This window comes from Coturnix japonica, chromosome 1 (assembly GCF_054131305.1).
Source record: "Coturnix japonica strain WE chromosome 1, WE-NBRP24, whole genome shotgun sequence".
NCBI classification, from domain to species: domain Eukaryota; kingdom Metazoa; phylum Chordata; class Aves; order Galliformes; family Phasianidae; genus Coturnix; species Coturnix japonica.
In genome coordinates, this window is record NC_140663.1 from 172,091,525 (window position 1) to 172,107,817 (window position 16,293).

Sequence of the window (16,293 nt, forward strand, 5' to 3'; positions counted from 1 at the left end):
AATGAATTTGGTTTGGGTGCATTCAGGTAAGCAACCACTGTGTGCCCTGAGAGTGAGGAAAAGCAGCTGAAGTCATGGAAGGTGGTGCAGGGAAGAAGGATAAGTAGGGATGTGTGATGTGTTGCCTGCTGCAGAGAAGCAGTTAGTACGTGTTTGTTTGCGTTCCTTGGTTTCATCACGATAAATTCATGCTCCTAATTAAAACCCAAAAGATTTTGTTGCTGTAAATTCAGCCTTCACTGGATAAAGTACTGGAAACGTGCCTGCAATCTGCATGAGAAAAGCATTTATCTACAATGTAGAGTGTAAAAACACTCCCGGGTAAGTTTTAAGGTGTTCTGTTCGTGTGGAGTCACCATCTGTGTCAGCATAGCTTGGAGAGCTGCTCAGATGTTGGCCTTGTCTCACTACATGTGTACTAGTTGTTGGCCCTATGTAATCACCAGCACACGAATCAGCTGGGTGGGAAGGTTTTCATAATGGCTTGTAAAGGTGACACACACCGTTTTTATTTCTCTTGGCACACAAATAAGTTCTAATCCACTTTGTTGTCTGCAGTCCCTTTGGATGAATGGGGAGAGCTGTAGTGTCACAGGGGCAGCTGCCTGTAGAGCCTGTGAGAAAAGCAGGTAAAGGCACATTAAAATGAGCGCTCTGATCCTGATGCTGGAGAAGCTGCTGAGATGGTTTCCTTCTGTAATGATGGGCAGAAATGCTTTGTGGAGTTGGTAACAGCTTCAAGGTAAGGGTGTGGATTCAGCTGGGTGTAGGTAAGTATCTGTGTGGTGCGAGAACTTGGGGAGGACACGGGTGAGAATGGGAAGATTATGTATCTCAGTGTTTGTGAATGAAGCTGTGAGGAAGCAGTTGTTACATTTCTGGAAGACCTCAGGATTCCTGTGCTAACCTTCTTATGTTCTGTTTTTCAGCACAAGAAGATCCTCTTCAGGTGTCGTGGACCTGTTCTGAAGTTCAGTAGCGGTTACACAACACGGGGTGGGGGGTGCACAGGCTGCTGCAAGTCGTGGCCTCACAGGAATTAGTTTTAATCAAGAGGAAACCTCAGGTTCTCTCAGAACATCCATGAGTTTAAGTGAGGCCTCATTGGCAGTGGTGAAACAGGAAGATAATTCTGGTTTTGACACTGGATGGGAGGGTCCAGTGAGCTTCATACTTGTGCATCAGGACGCAGTGATGGGCCTTGGTAGAAGTGCAGGCTGAGTCCAGCAGATGGCAGCTGTGGGGAAACTCCCAACAAGCAGTGGCAGAAACCTGAACGGAGGGAATAGATGAGCATCTGCTCGGCTGAATAGGGATTCTTGAGACCATACATAGAGCCATGCAGTCCAGAACTACCCACAGAGCTTTAGTCTTGATCAAATGAGGCCATGTTTTGTGATTTAAAAACTAATAGTATTGCTTGGCCCTCTTGAGCTTCTCTGGCTGCAGGCCCCACGCTATTGCCAATAGACCTGATCTGAACCTGAGCTTGTACCACATCTCACTAGGGAGCCCACACACAGTCCGTGAGCTGACAGATCCTTTAGCATGGTGGCAGTTCTTCATGCTTATGAAAAATGAGGGGTAAAGGGGGCAGGTGGGGGTGTTTTCCTTCATCAATCACAAACTACTGAAATCCAAAGCTCACTGAAAATGACTGCAGAGAAGGGAACTGGAAGGTATGATTAAGGCAGCGTGACCCTTCTGTTACTGCAAACTTGCAATGCTGTTCTTTGTCCCTTGTGTGGCTCACAGAAAAAGTGGGTGTATAACATAGGCAAGACATTGCTGGAATTAGTGTCAAAAGGAAGTCCTGCAAGGAGGCTGCTAACACTGGTTATGTGTTATGCTCACTTTCTCTGGCTATTCAAATGCAGTGGCACAAAGTTACACATCAGTTCTGGTGCCATTCATCCAGACATTTGCAGTGTGAGCACATTAGCAGCAATGCAGTCAAAGCATTCCTTAATGCATGTAAGCAATTTCCTTTTGGGTGAGTAACAGTGCATCATGAAGAGGCACCCAGCTGCCAGGAGGTGTCACTTGGAAGCATCTCCTGTGCTGGAATGCCCTGAGTTTGCTGCTCCTCCCTTTGACAGGGATATATTTCATATTACAGAGTTGTAGAATGTCTCGGGTTGGAAGGAACCTCAACGATCATTAAGCACCAAACCCACATGCTGCATGCAGGGCCACCAGTCTCCATGTTTAATACTAGACCAGGCTGCCCAGGGCCCCATCCAACCTGACCTTGAACACCTCCAGAGGCAGGGCATCCACAATGTCTCTGGGCAGCTGTTCCAGCACCTCAACACTCTCATAGTAAAGAACTTCCCCTGACGTCCAACCTAAGCCCTCCCTCCTTCGACTTAAAACCATTTCCCCTTGTGCTGTTATCTACCTTAAGACTCAACTCCCCTGTTTATAGGCTCCCCTTTAGATACTGAAAGGCTGCAATGTGGTCACCCCACAGCTTTCTTCAGGCTGAACAAGCCCAGCTCCCTCAGCCTGCCTTTGTAGGGGAGGTGCTTCAGCCCTCTAATCATGGCCCTCCTCTGGACCATCTCCAACAGCTCCCTGCCAACTCCTACAGCCCTTGGTTGTGCTATTTCATGAAAGGGCAGCGTGACCTGCTCTTGCAGAAGCTACAAAAAGGACAGGCTGGGGTAGGTTGCTTTACCTGCTGTGTTGCACAACCCAGGTCTGTTCTGAACCTTGCTCTTGCACACACGAGCCTCAGGGCGCTCAAGTGAAAGGGTTTATCGCATCTTAACAGCTCTGGTGTGCTTCAGTACAGGAGAGAGATTTCAAAACTAGCCCAGGTGTTCAACTATTTGCATTACCTTTCTCAAAACAGAGCTGCCATCTTATTCCCAGCTCTGAACTCATCTGTTCCAGAGCTGTCTTGTACTCAGAGCCAAGAATGCAGCTGTGTGATACAGACTGGATGGCATGGCTCATTTAAGGAGCTCAGTGCTATCTTTCGCCCTTTGCTCTCCTGTGCCATGCAGCACTGTTCCTAGCATGCCAGCAGGTCTGTCTGCAGCAGCAGGGTGCTTAGCAGGCTGCTACACCTCCAGCCTTGTGCCTGCTTTTCTTTAGCCAAAGTTGGAAGTGTAGGAAGTTTGTGTGACTTCACTAAAAACCTGCAGGGGGTCAGTGAGTTGCTTGAGAGCATTTGCTGCAAGGCAGTAAAAGCTGGTGATGGGGCACCCAGCAAAAGTCAGTCATTGGGTTGCTGCAGCCTTCATCTCATTAAACAACGCACTTAAAGATGGGGTTTGGTTTTAGGGGAGGAGCAGCAACACGTCCCTTGTGCACGGGTTGGTTAATGGTGTTTTTTCTGCTTTAGGTCTCTGGTGTGTGACTGCTGAGTGTTTCGCTGTGTGCTGCCTCCTGTGCAGGCTTGAGGAGCCATGATGTCTGCGAGCAGCATTGGTGATGCTAGGTGTAGTCAAGCAAATGATGAGAGAGCTGGAGTAAGACATGGTGCAAGTTTCCCACAGCTCTGTCTTTTGTAACTATTACAGGGGGTACACATTTATTGTATGACTCAATTAATTTCTTACAGTTAAGGATTTACACGTTACACCTGCACACCTCGCCAAATACACCCTTTCTATTTAATGGCAAGGTAGGTTTGCACAGAGAGAACTGGGTACTCAGCCATTCCATATATAGAATAGGTGTTTTCCATGTCATTGTTATTGCAGTGCCCCCTGATAAGCGTACACAGTGGAATTCCTTACCATGCAAACGTGTTCTGCTCTCTCCACTCTGGTAATGGTAAATTGAGTCTTCTGTGAGTCGGTGGTTTCTCTGTAATGGCCATTCCTGCTGAAATAGTACCTGCATCCCTAAAGGGATTATTAAGTAGAGGAAGATGCAGTCCTGGTGTGAATTGGCAGGAGGGTGTTGCACAGCCAGGTGGGTGATGCTCTAAGCTGGGATGTAGAACAGTGCGTTATTAATGAGTTCATCCCAGTGAAGTCCATTAACCCTCCTGCAGATCCCTGCCAGCTAAAAGCTTCTCTCAAATCCTGGGTGGTGGGGTAACCGCTGGCACAATACTACCCACTATATGCATTTATGATATATTTCCTGTATTCCTAGATATGTTTTTTCACTGTATATAAATCAATAAGCTGAGGGAAAATAAAGAAGTGCAATGTGTTGCTGACAGAAACCTGGAATAGAGTGGCAGCTCCCTGCTGAGAACTGCTCAGAGGTGTCTGAGACAGTACAGTTTGTGTGAATGTTTCTGCTTTGTTAAAAGTTTTTAATCCCATCTGTCTTTCCGACTCTCATCCCTGAGAAGGTTCTTTGGCTGCAGATTAACCTTGTCAGGAGATCCAAGGCATGTGACGTGCTTGGCGACAGGAGCAGGTACGTGTGGGGCTCTCACAAGTTGCTGTCAACAACTCAGCTTTGCAGATCTCCGGAATGGATGATGTTGCTGCTGTTCATTCTGAGTGGTTGCTGCCTCATTTATATGAGTTTGATGGTATGTCAAATATCCCAGCCTTCCCCTACAGTTCTTCATTTATCATTAGGTAAATTTAGGCACAAGTCAGAACAGCCAAGATCCTTGGCTTGGAATATGCTTACCTTCCTGTAACAGTCACACACTCTGGAGTGGGTAGTTCTGCCTCTTACGTGCAGTCAATTTTCCAGCCTTATTCCTCCCAGTGCCTCCATGCAGCTGAATTTTCTCAGTGCCTTGGTGGCTGCACACAGCACTTCACTGTCAGTATTCACTCTGTGAACCAGAGCCCTCATGTAAATCCACATCTGTGTGGCCATTTGGAGCTGGTGATTCTGCCGGCTGCACTCTTCCAGCTGTTGCATCTCATCCTAGGAAAGAAAAGAAGGAAGGCTGGTTGTGTTGTGATCAAATGCTCTTCCTTAGCCCTAACCTGGAAATCTTGCATGCGGGTTTTGATATCTATTGCCAAGTAGGAAGGCTCTGAGTTTGCAACACAAATGTGTCACTACTCTTTTTCAAGCCATCCTTCAGAGAGCTGTTGAGGGGAAAAAAGTTTGATCCTTTCTTGTTTTTTTAGGGGGTATTTAAGTTGTAATTTAATGCACAGCTCCATCAGGTTGCCCTGGGCTTGATCCAGCCTCGCCTTGAAAGTCCTCAGGGATGGGACATCAACTACATCTCTGGGCAACCTGTTCCAGTGCCTCACCAGCCTCACTGTAAAAGACTTCTTCCTTATATCTAACCTAAATCTACTGTCTTTGAAACCATTTCCCTTTGTTCTATCACAACAGACCCTGCTAAAAAGGTCTGTTTTCTTCCCTTTTTCACTTAATGTTAAGATTCGGCTATAAGACATGAAAGTTGTTGAGCTCAAGGTTCAGAGGACCTGGGGCTGCAGTGGTACCTTCAAGGGGTAAATCATTTATGCCTCTTTGTGCTGGATGGCTTCTCTAAGTAACTCCTTCCACTTCCTACACTGATGACTCCTGGGGTTAAATAGTAGACCTCTATGGTCGCGTGCCTTAAGTACCTCACAGACAGAAGTGCCACTCTGAACGTATCAAGTGAAGGCACAACACAAGTGTCGCTGGAAACAAAGCAGTCACCACTGATGTGCAAAGTCTTTGCAGCCAACACGGCCCTTTTTTACAGTATTAACACTATTATCCATTAGGAAGCTATTTAATAATGTTTTTTTAAGAAGAGTTTCAAGTACTTCAATGCTTTACAGTATTGCTGCATTTTGATGCAGGTTGCTATCAATGCCATTTTATTAAGAGTTACCTTGGGAAGCATCCATAGATAACACATAACTTCTTGGATCTTCTTGGCATAGTTTGTGACTGCCAGGATTCTCATTTTTATACCTGATTTGTAGCATCACAGAGGAATAGTTGCATTCCTAAGTCCAAGACGTAGAGCAGCTTTGTAAATTCTTTAGACCAGAGTAACAGTTTTAAGGACAGCCCAGATTTTCAAGACAGGACCATTAGATTTGCATGTTTTAAACAAAATGAATCCATGCACTCTTAGAGTTGGTATTCAGACAGGGCTGGTTTGCTGGTCTATCCTGCTTACAGAGCAGCAAAGAGAACGTAGATCATGCTAGCAGTCAGAAATCCTGCTCATCTTCTCCCCCATCACAGACCCTTGTGGGGATGTCTGTATGTGCAGCACTGTCAGTGCCAGCAATGTCTGGCTGTGGCTGCAATCAGAGGGGACAGCATGGCTCCCCAGCTGCAGAATTGCAGCACCCATAATGCTAACAGGAGGGAGAGGTGCTCAGCCCTTCCTCCAGCATTGATTACAGACTGAAACTGAGACACTGTTGTTAGATCTGTGCATGGAATTAGTGGGGTATCACCAGAATCGAGGCTTGTAACACATGCCCAGTCCATAGCTTTACTTGCAGCTTGACAAGAGAACCGTGGGCATCCCAGCTCCTCTTATCCTGATTTGAGAATCCAGGTTTGTAGAACACAGGATGGCCAGAGCCCGATCCCAAATGTTACGGTGCGTGTATAATTATTCTCATGTGGAATCCCTGCATTTATGGCAGCTAACGACTAGACAGTTAATGATGTGAGAACTGTGATGCTGAATGGGTTCAATTCTCATGCTGTGTTACAGGGAAGCTAATTTCTCTCTTGAGATGTCTGTTCCTCTCAGCTGACTACAGGACAGCCCAAAGGTACCCATCTTAAGTAAGCCTCACCCATCATGTCTGCTGGCTGATGTTACTCACACTGGGTAATGCCTGCCTCATCTCTGAAGGTGTGTAGGTGTTTATCATATTTCATGGGATCTGGTTTCATAGCTGATGGCATCAACCACGACAGTTACTTCTATGACTAGCAGATAGTCGTGAGCTTGTGTGAAACCAGTAGCGTTCCACATGGGAGCAGTTGCACAGGTGTTTATAACTCAGGCTGTTGTTGACTGCAGCACTGTTAGGAGACACCTAATGAACAGCAGTTGTGAGTGATGATGGAACAGCAATACAACAAACTAGAGACCAAATCCAGCAGAAGACTGAAGATTTCTAAGGCATTTTCCACAATGGCTTCCAACAACGGGTTATTTATGGCTCTCCGTTCCACGAAACACAGATAGCAGAAAACACACAGAAGCAGGATCTGTGTCCTTGCCTTCTGCGGGCCTGGAGCCTTTGGAACCAGCTCCAAGGCTGTGTCCAAAGTGCAAGAAGGGTGGCTGATTTATTTGAAGGCAGATAAGTGCCATGGGAATGATTAGAAGGATTCAAGGAACAGAGTCAGAATGATAAAATGAGGTTATTGTGGACAGGGATATATTCATGGCATCAGTGCATGCTGTGGCTCTTCCAATACACTTTAGCAGAGCTGCCTGCAGGGTTTTAAGTGTGCCCATTGCTTGAGCTCTGTTTAAGGTTAATGATATGGAAAACCTGGCTTGTGATTCCTTGCTTCAAGGACCCGTTGGTGTACATGTGGGCTTTCAGGTTATGGAAATGACCCATTATTTATAAAATAGCCTCTTCCTGTTTGTGGTAAAGCAGTGAAATACTGAGTCATCCCTAAACCTTTAGCTGTTGATTGAAATTATTATGAGATGCTAACAAAAAATATGAACAGTGTCTAGTTCTTAATGTTGGGACTGAATGCTTGCATTCACTGTGAGCTGGAGTCTTTGATTCCCTAAAGCAAGGTTAAATTGTATCATTGCATCTTTTCCAAAGAGGAGGCAGCTCTGGTTTGCTTTTGTTTTCCATCCCGTGGCCAACCCACGTGGATGAATGGATGAGGTATGGGAAGGTCGTGTTCCAGTCTCATCGTGATTACAGTGCTTGTGGCACTGTTAAATAGAGCCAAACTGTAAAGAAAGCATGCCTTAGAGCTGCACTGCAGGTCTGTAGTTATCAAGACTGACTTCATTCCATACACAAACTCCTCTGGTTTTATAGGACTTACAGTATCTGTTTGTATGCCCTTGCTCTGTGCCTTTAGTGTGTCATGGCTGTAGCCACTCCCGTCCTCAGTTTTTCCAATGTGGAAAAAAGGGCAACTTCCCAAAACAAGCTTTGCTTTTCCCGCAGATGTCTCATCTCTGCCTTGCAGCAATGCTATGATGATGTTTCATCTTGTGAGAAGCCAAGGGGAAGAGAAGTCACTATAGTAAAAACATCTATTCACAAGCTATTTAAACTCCTGTTTAGCTGAACTAAAACAAGCACTAAGGCCAGCTGGGACTGCAATGATTAAAGTCTTTGTAGTTATTACAGGGTTTGGTTTTCTACTGAATCAACACATGCTGCAGACTAAGATGAAGGAAGGAAGTATGCGCTGGTACAATAACAGGCAAAAATACCACTCATTACCCTTCTGCTGACTGGCCATGTGTGGCTTCGGATAGACACGTCTGTCTTCTAAGATAAATCAGCAATGCAAAACCCAACTGTATATAAGGATGCCATTTCTGTAAACACACAAAAATCAGTTTTAGAACCATGGAGGTGCTGAGCAGCACGCAGAGCACTTGTGTCTCACAGAAATCCAGCTGAACCAAGTACCCAGGCATCCAAGAGCTGACTGAAAGCAGCAGTGAAGCTGGAGGGCGAGCTTCCTCTTCTCACTTGTCCCTGAAATTTCCCAGCCAAAATGAACCACAGAAATGTCTTAGGATCACAGAATGGTTTGGGTTGGAAGGGACATCAAAGGTCACCCAGTTCCAACCCCCTGCCGTGGGCTGGTTGCCACCACCAGCTCAGGCTGCCCTGAGCCCATCCAGCCTGGCCTGTAGCACCTCGAGGGATGGGGCACCCACCACAGTGCCAGAGACTCACCACCCTCTCAGCAAACTATTTCCCCAGCATCCAGTCTAAATCTCCCCTCTTTTAGTTTGAAACCATCCCCCTTGTCCTATCTCTATCTACCCATGCAAAAAGTTGATTTCCATCCTCTCCCTTTAAGTAGTGGAGATCTCCACGCAGCCTTCTCCAAGCTGAACAAGCCCAGCTCCCTCAGCCTTTATAACAGAGGAGCTCCAGTCCATGTCTTCCTCAGCCAGAACAGCCCCTCACACACAATGAGGAAAACATAGGGTGCTCTTAAATAGCTGATTGCTGGGTTGAGAAGACTCAGATTGACCAGAATGGCTGTGAGGAGATACTGTAGTGAATAAATATTAATTACTTTTATAAACCCAAATGGATGCTGAGACCAGCTTGTTATAGCTGTTAAAGCCTGAATGCCATTTCTCATAGTGAAATCATGGAATCATAGAATGGCCTGGTTTGAAAAGGACCACAATGATCATCCAGTTCCAACCCCCTGTTATGTGCAGGGTTGCCAACCACCAGACCAGGCTGTCCAGAGCCACATCCAGCCTGGCCTTGAATGCCTGCAGGGATGGGGCATCCACAGCCTCCCTGGGCAACCTGTTCCAGTGCATCACCACTCACAATATGCAAACTGCTGTTGGAGATGATGCAGCCATCAACCGCATGTTGAATGTCTGAAAAGACCTTTAGTTACTGCATCAAGCATTGCCAGAGAACCCCATCAAACTGCTACTATGGAGTAACAGTGAGATTCAAAGCTGTAACACAGGCACTGCATGACTACCTGGCACTGAGCTGAAGGTGCAGCTGTTGTCTGCGTGCATCACTAAAATGGCCTGAGACCAAACAACACACTTAATATCCAACAGCCACCAATGCTCAGTAACACGTTAACCACATCAATAAACAAGTGGCTAAACAGGTGCTGGGTTCTCGTGGTTAAAAGAAAACCAGACCTTCATTAAATTCTAAGATAAGGTTAGGAGAGGTTATCTGCTGAATTACCTTGGGAACTGGCTAATTTCTGTCTCTTAGTTTGTTGACTTGACTAAAATTGCCAATAAAATCATATAAAATACAGCCCATTGCTTTATTTTTTAATCAGTTTGGTGAAATTAAATGTTAATTGGGCAAGAAATGCACTTTGGAAGGTTTACATTTGCACACCCTCCCTTTGGATGCACTCCATACCCATGAATTGAGACCTGTTTCAATTCATCACATTGAAACCCAGGTCACGGGCTCAGAAGGCGGACAGCAGCTCTGGAGTGAAATCCTGAGCCTCCTGTGTACGCCTACAGAGCCAGCACATAGACTGCAGCATCCCCGGAATCAGAGGCCAGGACAGTTTCCATCTCACACTGCTTGGAATGGAGCTGTTTATCAATTCTAAGGACGTGCCTTTGGACGTGCTCGCACGCCTTTATTCACCTCCATTAATCAATACAAGATAAACAATTGCCAAATACATTTACCCTTAATAAATGCCTGTGTTTGAAGCAAGACCGAGTAAGTAGGCAGTTATGTAGAGCAATAGCCAAGTTCTTCAGGGCAAAAAAGCCACTCAGCCTATTTTCCCAGCCTGCAGAGGCGGTGCCTGTTCTGTTCCTGCCTGTTCATTTTCTGCATCTATTTCTGTTCATTATTATCTATCATGTTCCTTGGAAGATTCATTTCTAAACTTTCTGTTCTGCTTAAATAAAAGCATTCTCTGCTTAAAAGTACTTGTACGCTCTAGTAAAGATCTGCTCTCTGGAGTTAAGTGTTCTGTGCTTTGAGATCTGCTGCCTCTACCACGCTGCTAATATCATTATATGTTAATTACCTCCAAAATGACTTTGCCTTCCTGTAGCTGTCATACAAGATTATAACATGAATTCCTTAGTTAAAAGCTGAAAACGGTGTTCTGCTGCCCAGTGCTTAAGTGTATTCATTTGCCCACTTATAAGACAAGACTGGCTTGCAAAACACAGCAATTTACATGTCAGTCCATCGCTAAACTTTGGCCTGGAAACATCAAAGTGCAGTCATGATCATTCCTATTTACACAAGCTGAGTACATAGGTGAAGTGTGATATGAGGGCAAGGCAGAGAAAGACTCCTGAAGCACCTCACTGGAACCAAGCTGCACCAAGATACATTAATCAATTAGTTGGATTTTTCCCCTTTGGACACTTTAGGGTTTGCAAATTGTGCAGCATGGGGCTCTTTTTAATATGTGTGAAGCTTGTCCAAAGCCTATTTGCTGCCCCTATTCATGCGCCAGTGTTTTGCAGCGTTTCACACAGCATGAGTAATAAAAATAAGTATGTATGTGCTTCCTTATTCCTAATGCAGTAAGAGCATGAAAAGAGGGCAAAAGGGGAAGCGAGAATTTCTGCTGAAAAGAGAAGAAGAAGAAAAACCAGCTCCCTGTGATCCATTTTTTATCTGGGTAGATTCCAGATTTTATTTGGGCAACCCACCTGCTTAGTGCTGAGTCCCATTGCACTCCAGCAGCTGGTCAGTACATACATTCATACATAGAATACCCAGGGCATGTTTCAGTATCAGCACAGTTTCCAGCTTCTTTCACAGTTGTTAATGACAAAACGTTCCTTTCACCCCTTGTCTATTCATATGTCATGCTGTGCCGTACCCAAGGCAGGAGCTGAGCACAAGGAACCTGCCCAAAGCACTGGCTCCCTTGGCACACCTCCAGGCAGTGATCCTCATAGCAAACCCCAACCTGCCTGATGCTCCCAGTGCAAAGAGGGCACTTTAACGCCTTACGGGTTGTTTATGATTAACAAGTTGAACAGCACTTACTGGAAGCAGGGTTTTTTTTTGGGCAAGCACAGCACTGCAAACAGACAGGGATATTTAGGCAGCCGGGTGCTCCTTTCCTTCTGCAGCGTGCAGGAGAACTGTTGTTGGAGTCCTTTTTCCTTGTTAGCAACTCAGTCAGGTGGATGGTAAAGCACTTAGGAATCAGTCCAGGGCTTCTGTGATGCTCTTGAAGAAGAGCATTGTCAGTGAGATCCTCTGAAGATGGATGAAGACAGCTTGGAAGCCAAGAGCAGCATAAAAGGTGTGTAATGATGTCCATGTAATGATGTCCTACTGCTTACTCTGGCCCCACAAAAGATGAAGCCATGTTTCATATGCTTAAAATTAAATGGACTAAACACGTTGCTTGGTTCCTCTTTAATTCTTTTAATCTTCTTATGAGATAAAAAATAGGCTTAAGTAAAAAACTATTATTTAATGTAAAGAGCTGAGGGGGGCGATCTCTTCCTTATCTGTTTTGTAATGACAAAAGCTGTCCCTAGGAAGGCTATTCCACCCAGCAGGTAATGCCTCCTTACTCAACATCCACAAAGATTCCTGGGAGCCAATTACAATCACAGCAGCAAGAAGAGTCAGACTGTAGTTAAACCATCCAGCCCCCACACAGCAACAGGAAAATCCTGTTTGAAGAATAAGGCCTATTTGAGACCACAAGAGACACTGCCATTTCTCCATGCACTATATGGCTGTAAGTGACCTCAGAGTCTGGCCCACTATGGGTCTTTACTTACTATTTTTCAATATTCTTTTACAGAAGGGGTTCTGTCCAGGCTGGGATTAGGGGGGATGGGTTTCTTCAGCACAGAGATCAACACCACCCATCTGATCTGCTGACTTCAGGGAAAACTGCTCTGCATCTCAGAGACAAACCTTCTGATAGGCAGTGTTCTGCTGTTAAATTAAAGAGAATCTCAAACTTTCCTAGAAAATAACATATACATTATACATGTATACATATATAAATATATAAATGCTTTAGCAGGGGGGTTGGACTCGATGATCTCTTGAGGTCCCTTCCAACCCCTGCAATGCTGTGATTCTGTGATTACAGTTCCCTTATATATGTATATATACTTCTGTAGTAGGTGACAAAGACATTGGCAACATAAATTTAGTAGAAAAGATCTCAAACCAATTTAAATTCTTGTTTGAGTTAAAAGATACTCAGAGAGGGGAAAAAAAAAGCATTAAAGATAGGCAATTCTGTAGGGCTTCATGGAGAACAGCGCTTGTGCAGGCTGCATGTGTGTTATGTAAATTACCTCCAGCTTTTCCAGTGGGTTAACACAAGGCAAGCAGCTTTCATGCCATCAATGGAGAGCAGGATATGATGGATTTGGCTTCTGGAAGTAACAAGTTAATGACCAGTCATCTTCAGTTCCTTCAGTCCGGAGCAGATAAAAAGTTGTTTGTGAGCATCTGGGAAACTACGAGGAAAGGAATAGCAGCCACCATGGATTCATCACTGCAGTCACATTTCTTTCAATGCCAGGCTAATGCTCAGGTGTGAAACTTATTGGTCCAAATACAAGATGAGGAGGAGCTGGTGAGGCAGTTGTTTTTTTCTTCCACATAGATCTGGAAAATAAATGGATCACAACACCCATCCATCATCGCTCATACCTTGCCAAGAACGGCATCTGCATTGATCCCAGAGGCTGGAACGTGTCCCTGTCCTGAGGTGGATCCATATGCTATTGATGTTTGGCAGGGAGACCAGAAAGAGCATTCCAGTCTCAGTATAGTTTGCTGCACAGAGCTGGCAGGTTACAACCATTGTGAAAAGAGGACCTATGAGAGACAGGTACAGTCTCCCATGCACACTTCACAATATTCAGTAAGGATTCAATGCACTAAAACACCAGAATATATGGACAATCCTTCAGCTAGACACAGCTGTGATCAGGACTGGAGGGGCCACCCTTCTGCTTGGCAGCTCCCAGCAACCACAGCCTTCTGAACAACCTGAACACTATCTCACTGCACAGAATTCACTCACAAAGCTCTCGGGTGGCTGAATTGCCAAAGGTGGATGAGAACTAAGATTGCCAAACACTGCTGCAGATTATCTCTCCCATATTTATTGATATCTATCCCAAACTCATTGAAACTGGCTGTAAAAGTGGACCTTGCTGTTGCAGCAAGGGGTAACTGGTGGGTGTGATGCAATATGATAGGAGAAGTTTGGGTTAGAAGAAGAGCTCGTCCCCTTATCTTTCCGAAAAACCACTGACAGAGAGTGTTGCTCATTGCCCTTCTCCTAAAAACAATATTGGGCTCTGAATGAAAATGTTTTGAAAATATATTTTAGTAAACACACCTTTAATTCTGATACGTGTGTTCCAGCTTATCACGGCTGCTCCCCCTCGAGCCCTCAGTCTGCTTGTAGGGAAGGCAAGGAGAGCAGGCCAGAAGGAATGTGAATTATTTATGTTCCTGCTGAAAGCGCAAGCCTTGTCACTACAGCCTTGCTTGATTGAATGGATCTACAGAGACAGTTTCTGTAGCAACCCAGAACCTCGCCCAGCAAAATGTCACCCAGCAGTCACAGGTAATGCAGAGCAGTCATAACTATATGCCTGGGTAGCTGCAGATGACACGGAAATGCCAAAGCAAAGTAGATCTGGGCCTCGAGCCCTCCATTCTCAAAGACCCAAGAAGAGCTTTCAGGCTAAGTCAGGTAGAGCTAACAACCCAGCTGTGACAATTATATCAGGCACCAGGGTTGTTAGTATTATCCCAAATGTTTCAGATATCTCAGTCTTACATCACATGATTGTAGGGGTTGGGAGGGACCTCCAGAGATCGAGTCTAACCCAGCTGCTAAAGCAGGTTCCCTACACCATAGCACTGCATTTATTGCAGACTGCATTTCCAGTGTTTCCTAGGTCTGACCTTACAAACAAAACCAGGCTCTGCACATTCACAGTGACCCGGGTGCTGAGCTCTAAATAGGAGATAATCCAGCTATAAAAAGCTTGTGGTTATTTGAGAGAGGTCAACAAGGTACAACTCTAAATGTGAATAGAAGCGTGAGAAGCAGTATGAGTCCTACTTAACCCGGACAACGAGTGATCCCATTGGCAGGGCTCAGAGGCATGGCTTATATTTACAGGTTTGCTGACTTAGCAATTCCAGGACCAGAACAACATTCAGCAAGCAATGCATTTACAGGCAAAAACTTTAGTTTCAAGAGAAACAATAGTTTTAAAATGTTGCAAATAGTAGGGTTATAGTATTATGGACTAGCAAGCATACTGTAAGGCTATTCAGTTTGCATAAGAGACCCTCAGCAAAAGAAAAATAGACTTAACAAACAACAGAGAAGCCAAGGCCTCCACACAAGGCTGGATTGCCTCACTCTGTGGGTAGGTTGGGATGCAACAGGCATCAAGATACTCCCCTCTATCTTCCTTATCTCTATCCAAGGACAAGCAGATGTCCAGAAATAATGATTGAGTGCTGAGTGAGCAAATGTTACATGTAAAATAATCAGTGATTTATACTTAGCTAGCATCAGAGATACCATCCTGAACAATTATTTGGATATTTCCAACACGGTTTGGATAGAAGCAATATATTGTAGTGATTAAACGTGGTCCTACCTTGAAGAGGCTTTGCCAGCTCTTGGATTTGATGATCTTCAAGGTCTTTTCCAACCTGGGTAATTCTAATTCTATTATTCTCTTCCACTTTAACTGCATTGGCAAACTTTCTGGTTGAGACAGTTGTGCAGATGAAGGACTGAAGAATGACATGACGGCAGAGCTGCTTTGGAGGCTTGGAGGGACAATATTTCCCCCTTTGGGAGGAAATTTTACTTCTCGGCAAGGGTAGTCAGGCATTGGAATGCACTGCCCAGGGAGGTGGTGGAGACACCGACCATGGGAGTGTTCAAGAAACACTTGGATGTGGTGTTGAGGAATATAATTTAGCCGGGAAGTATTGGTGATGGTTGGACTAGATGATCTTCTAGGTCTTTTCCAACCTTGATAATTCTGTGATTCTGTGAACCACAGAGAAACACTGTCTGCTTCCTGAAGTGAATCTGGGCTGGAGAACAAAGGACTTGAGCTCACGTACAGTGAGGTGATCTACATGTAATTAAACTGATGTTTGAAAACCTACAGTGTTTGACTCTGGTAGTATCTGCAACCTTAGATGTTTGGGAAAGTACTTAATTCTTGAATGGCTTCTTACCACGGTTTAGTGGGCAAATACCGGTGGTGGGTGGTTGGACTGGATGATCTTTTAGGTCTTTTCCAACCTTGGTGATTCTATGATAGTATTTCTCACTGCCCTGCCTGCCTCATAGAGTTCTGTTTCATTTCCTCATAAAGGAGCAGCATTTTGGAAGGGCTGTGGAGAAAACACTTCGCCAACGAGTTTATTTCCACAAGCTTTATTATTATCTTTGGGAGAACATCATGAGCAGGCTTTGTTACTACGACTACATCAGCCTGAAAGCCGTGTTACCACAACAACAGCCGGCCAATAGTGAACCTGATGTAGTAAAGGTCTATGTTTGATGTAGTAAATGTGTATGTTTGGTGGCCCTGCCAGGCAGGGGGGTTGGAACTACATGATCCTTGAGGTCCCTTCCAACCCGGGTCACTCTGCGATTGATTCTGTGTGACTCTGTAGAGGGTGAGGAGGAAAG

At 45.0% G+C, this 16,293-nt stretch overlaps 1 long non-coding RNA gene across 2 annotated transcripts; it reads left to right on the forward strand.

Annotated features, from left to right (window-relative positions):
- Window positions 1-3,945: 3,945 nt before the first annotated feature.
- Window positions 3,946-8,248, forward strand: LOC146762866 (uncharacterized). Of its 2 annotated transcripts, XR_014942261.1 has the most exons (4): window positions 4,258-4,386; window positions 6,617-6,760; window positions 7,704-7,769; window positions 8,061-8,248. It is a non-coding gene; the product is annotated as an uncharacterized LOC146762866 (long non-coding RNA). The 2 variants fall into 2 exon arrangements; XR_014942262.1 differs by lacking the exon at window positions 6,617-6,760 and having other exon boundaries at window positions 3,946-4,386.
- Window positions 8,249-16,293: the final 8,045 nt, after the last annotated feature.